Genomic DNA, 4,922 nt, shown 5'->3' on the forward strand with positions numbered 1-4,922 from the left:
ATATTAACTAGGATTTTATGGTATCTAGCATAAACTGCACCCAAAGTGCATTTCCCACAATTTCCAAATTTCAGATTCTTTAAAATGGGATGAGAATTCAGACCTTTGGATATAACTTTGAGTGTGAAACCTTCTAGGATTTTATTCCTTTTCCCTACTGGTTTTACAGCTGTTTTCCTGCCCACCAAACTCAACAACAAAATTTATGATATCATTCTTGAGCAATTTACATTTGCCATCTTTCTTTAAGACATTCAACTTGGTTTGCATATAACTTGGGCTTTTTTTTCTTTTCCTACTGATATTTCATTGATGTACATGATATTTACTTGAGTCACATATGTCCAAATTGGCGCAGCCTGGTTTGGGAACAAGATCAGAGGTCTCCTGGTGAGCATGCCATGACCCCGGTGGCCATGGAAGTCTGTGGGTGGATGAATGAGTATTTCTAGGGATGCAAATGTCAATCAGCAGAACTGATGGAGAAGGGCACGGAGTCTGCTCATGGGTCTCTGAGACCCACAGATCGAGAGCCTCTGTGCTCTGGCGGCTGCACCCGGTGGCTGGGCTGCCCTCACCATGACACAAAATGAGTATATGAATGTATTGAGTTACACCAGAAGCACTGTGGATATCACTTGGATTACCATGGGGAAAAGAGGAGAGAAGGAAGGTCAAGAGGCTCATGAATGTTCAAAGGAGGCGAAAAAGATGATTGGTCTGAAAGCTAAGCTCTACCATAGACAGCTCCATGCTGAGCAAATACACGTGAAAAAGATGCATGAAAAGAGAAACAACCAAACCGAAGCGCAATAAAAAGACTCCACAGAGAAGAGTGCCTACATAACCGCTGGGCAGAGAGGGACAGTCCCGAGCTGATGTACTTTCCAATATGATTAAACAAAACTGAAAAGAGAAAGTGAGAAAAACAGAGTCTCTCTGCCCAAAGCTCTCGCCTAGGGAGAAACAGAAGTATGGAAAGTTATTTGAATGGAAAGACAAAGAAGAAAGCCTAGAAGAGGATGGTTACAAACACTGCTTTGTTGGAGATGGCTTTACTCTGCTGCTGCTGCCGCTGCCAAGTCGCTTCAGTCGTGTCCGACTCTGTGCGACCCCATAGACGGCAGCCCACCAGGCTTCCCCGTCCCTGGGATTCTCCAGGCAAGAACACTGGAGTGGGTTGCCATTTCCTTCTCCAATGCATGAAAGTGAAAAGCGAAAGTGAAGTCGCTCAGTCATGTCCGACTCTTCGCGACCCCATGGACTGCAGCCTACGAGGCTCCTTACTCTAAAGCTACCTAAATATGAAAGATTCATTAGGCCAATAGGATTATATTTCAGGAAGGCCCACGTGACACATCCTGGACTGAAAGCCACCTTTTGCCTGCCAGTCCTTGGTGTAAAGAAGAATCCCTCATCCCCACTGTATACACCTTTGGGTGTTCTTAGCAAAAAGTCAAGTATCAGGCACTCAGTCATGTCTGACTCTTTGCGACCCCATGGACTGTAGCCCACCAGGCTCCTCTGTCCATGGGATTCTCTAGGCAAGAATACTGGAGGGGGTTGCCATTTCTTCCTCCAGGGACCTTCCCAACTGTACATAAAGGAGAGTTCATTAATGTGCACTAGAGGATGCCCCAGAGAAGGAAATGGCAACCCACTCCAGTGTTCTTGCCTGGTGGGCTGCCGTCTATAGGGTCACACAGAGTCGGATATGACTTAGCAGCAGCAGAGGAGGTTAACCTGTTATAGAAAACTGTCTCTTGAGTCTCTAAATTCTATGCCAATTCTAGACTCCTGGTTGACCAAATGTTTGTTTCTTTATTTAGGTTTTAAGGTGAATGCCCTGGGGCTATTTGTTTCCATCAACCTGATTGCGAATCGAAAGGCACAGTTGAAATGTCTATTTTTCTTGCTATCCTCAGAAGAGATTGCTACAAATCTACTCTATGACTCTCATTCTTTTCAGCTTACAATACAAATAGCTTATTATTTTTTGCCACCTGTGTCTTATAATAAAGCAGTGCTGAAAAATTAAATAGAAGAAAGTTCAGTTGCCATACAGGCTATGAAAATCATTTGCTGGTGGTGATTTTTAAGCTTGATTCTAAATAGATTTATAAAGAAGGGCACTTGGAAGACTTGTTCAAATTTTGCTATTTAAGGTATCTTGAAATTATAGGCTCACTCTCCCTAAAATTTCAAAAACATAGAGCTTAGGCTCTTAAGGGTATAGCAGCGATAAAAGCTTTCATAGTCATTTCTAAAAAGCAACACTTCATAGTTACCAAAGGTGCTGTTATTGAGGCAAATGTGAATGAATTGGGCCTTGTGACACAGGGAGGCAAAGTCATTTGGGGAAAATATGCCCAGGTTACCAGCAATCCTGAAAATGATGGATTCATAAATGCAGTCTTACTGGTTTAACAGCAGTTACATACACATAGCTCCTTGTAATTATTGAAGACTACACACCAATCAGGATACCGTTACTCATATTTCTGAATTGTACCAACCAGCCTTACATGTCTACAGTCATCAAGAAAACTATTTATTCCACTGTTAAAAAGAAAAAAGACCCAACATAAAATAGCTTAATTAAAAAAACAAAAACTGAGAAAATCGAGAGTTCAGTGAAATGCGTATTGGGTAAAGGGATATCTACTGTGTATAACTGTTGAAAAAGTGTGTAACCCCCCAAACCATCTCCTCACCAATGGGATATGCACCATACTTTGTAAAAGACTATCATTTAGGCATTGATTTACACATTTTTGAAGTTTATAAGTATTTATATGGAATGAGGTCTGTGCTGAGTGCTGGAGGCCAAGACAAATGATTAAAGCTTAGTCTTGTACCCTCTGTGAGAAAGTACCAGTGGGTGGAAATTTCTTTCAATGCATTTCCCAGAGCCATGGAAGGTTTTTGGAAATAGATTTAGAAAGAATGTAATGGTATTAGTCAGACTTTCCCAAATAAACAGAACCAATAAGATAGAAAACATATCGTGGATACAAATATATATTTCTTTATTTTATTTAAGTAATTTCAAGAAATGGGTTCATGTAATGACAGAGGCTAGCATGTCCAGAATCTGCCCAGTGAGCTGGTAAGCTGGGAAGAATCAATGTTGCAGATCAAGTCCAAGGCTGTTCTCTGCAGGGTTCCCTCTTGCTCAGGGGTAAAAAGAAAGTGAAAGGGTTAGTCGCTCAGTCGTCCATGGACTGTAGCCCACCAGGCTTCTCTGTCTGGGATTCCCCAGGCAAGAATACTGGAATGGGTTGCCACTCCTTTCTCCAGGGGATCTTCCCGACCCAGGGATAGAGCCCAGATCTCCCGCACTGCAGGCAGACTCTTTACCCTCCGAGACATCAGGGAAGCTCAGGGAAGGCCTGTCTAATTCTTAATTCTAAGGCTTTCAACTGATGGGACAAGGCCCGCCCACATAAGGCAATCTGCTTCAGTCCACTGGTTTGAATGTTAATCTCATTTTAAAAACATCTTCATGGAAATGTGCAGGATAATGTTTGACCAAAAAATACCTGGGGACCCTGGCCCAATCAAGTTTACATATAAAAATAACCAATAATAACATGACAGGCACTCACTGATCTTACTCCCTCAAATTCCTCTCCTTTGCATCTGTTGTCCTCTAACCTGGTCTCAGAGAGATCTTTCTCAAACAACCTTCTGCTTCTTAGAAGTCACCCATGACTCTGTTGCCTACAGATGAAATCCAAGTAATCTCACAAGACATGGAGCTCATCTCGATGTAGCCCAACTCTGTTTTCAGGCTCAGGTCTCCTACTCTTGGCCATGCCACTGTAGGGCAGCCTCCTAAGACTTCTGACCTTGTCTGGAGCCACTACCTTCTGTGACCTGGCCCATGGATTCTGTTCTCCATGCCTGGAACACCTTCCTCCTCTCTGATGGATAGCTTTTAAGGTTTAGCATCATAGCGTCTCCCTTGGGAAATCTCCACAATGCCATGAAGTCTAACGAGTCGCTCCTTCCCTTAGGGCTCTACAGCACACTGTGTGCCCTCCTGTCACTGCACGTGTCCTGCTGGGTCACGACTGACATGGATGCTCTCTGTCTCTCCTACTAGAAGGCTCTGGCAGGGTGGAAATCACATCATCTCATCCTTACGCTCTGAACCGCCTCCACCCCCAGCCTGAAACACAGCAGTGGCTCAGGAAATAGTGATGAGTGGATGGCTTGTAGAGTTGGTGTCCCTCATCACCTGCATGGAGAACTCAGGGGTAAAGACTGAAAGAAGGAGTAAGATTCCTTCACATGTTCTATGTTCTGGCCAAGTAGACTGGCAGAATCAAATACAGTCTTCATGGATAGAAAAGTATTTACTAGAATCTTTTGGATAAATAAGAAAAAACCTTAGTGATAGAAGGACATTCCCTTGGAGAGTAAGGGGAATTTTGGAGGGTGCCTGGGATTTGGGGTAAAGTATCTCCATGCTAGCCTTTCCTAAGTCACTTTTCAAGGAATTGCCTGAACCTGATCTCTGCCTCCAGCAAGGAGGATGTACTTTATTTATCAGCTATCTGATAAATAACTGCTGAAGACCTCTATCTGCTGAAAAGGGCCCAGAGCGAGGGTGACTGTGGCAGAACTGGAAGCCAAAGTATGTCCAGGCTCTGAATGTCAAGAGGCAGTTGACATCTCCTGGGAGGAACTGCTGCTTCTCCTTACTGGTTCCCAAAAGGGACATTGTGTGTGAGGATGTGCACAGTAGTGTCTGACTCTTTGCGACCCCATGGACAGTAGCCCGCCAGGCTCCTCTGTCCGTGGGATTTTCCAGGCAAGAAAACTGGAGTAGGTTGTCCTCCTCCAGGGGATCTACCCAATCAAGGGGTTGAACCAATGTCTCCTGCATTGGCAGGTGGGTTTTTGTTTTTTTTTTT

General features: G+C 43.8%; 1 pseudogene; it reads left to right on the forward strand.

Moving 5' to 3' along the window:
- The first annotated feature begins 377 nt into the window (after positions 1–377).
- Positions 378–2,971, forward strand: LOC100138889 (ribosome biogenesis protein NSA2 homolog; annotated as a pseudogene).
- The last annotated feature ends 1,951 nt before the right edge of the window (positions 2,972–4,922 follow it).

The sequence above is a fragment of the Bos taurus genome, chromosome 10, assembly GCF_002263795.3.
Source record: "Bos taurus isolate L1 Dominette 01449 registration number 42190680 breed Hereford chromosome 10, ARS-UCD2.0, whole genome shotgun sequence".
Taxonomy (NCBI): domain Eukaryota; kingdom Metazoa; phylum Chordata; class Mammalia; order Artiodactyla; family Bovidae; genus Bos; species Bos taurus.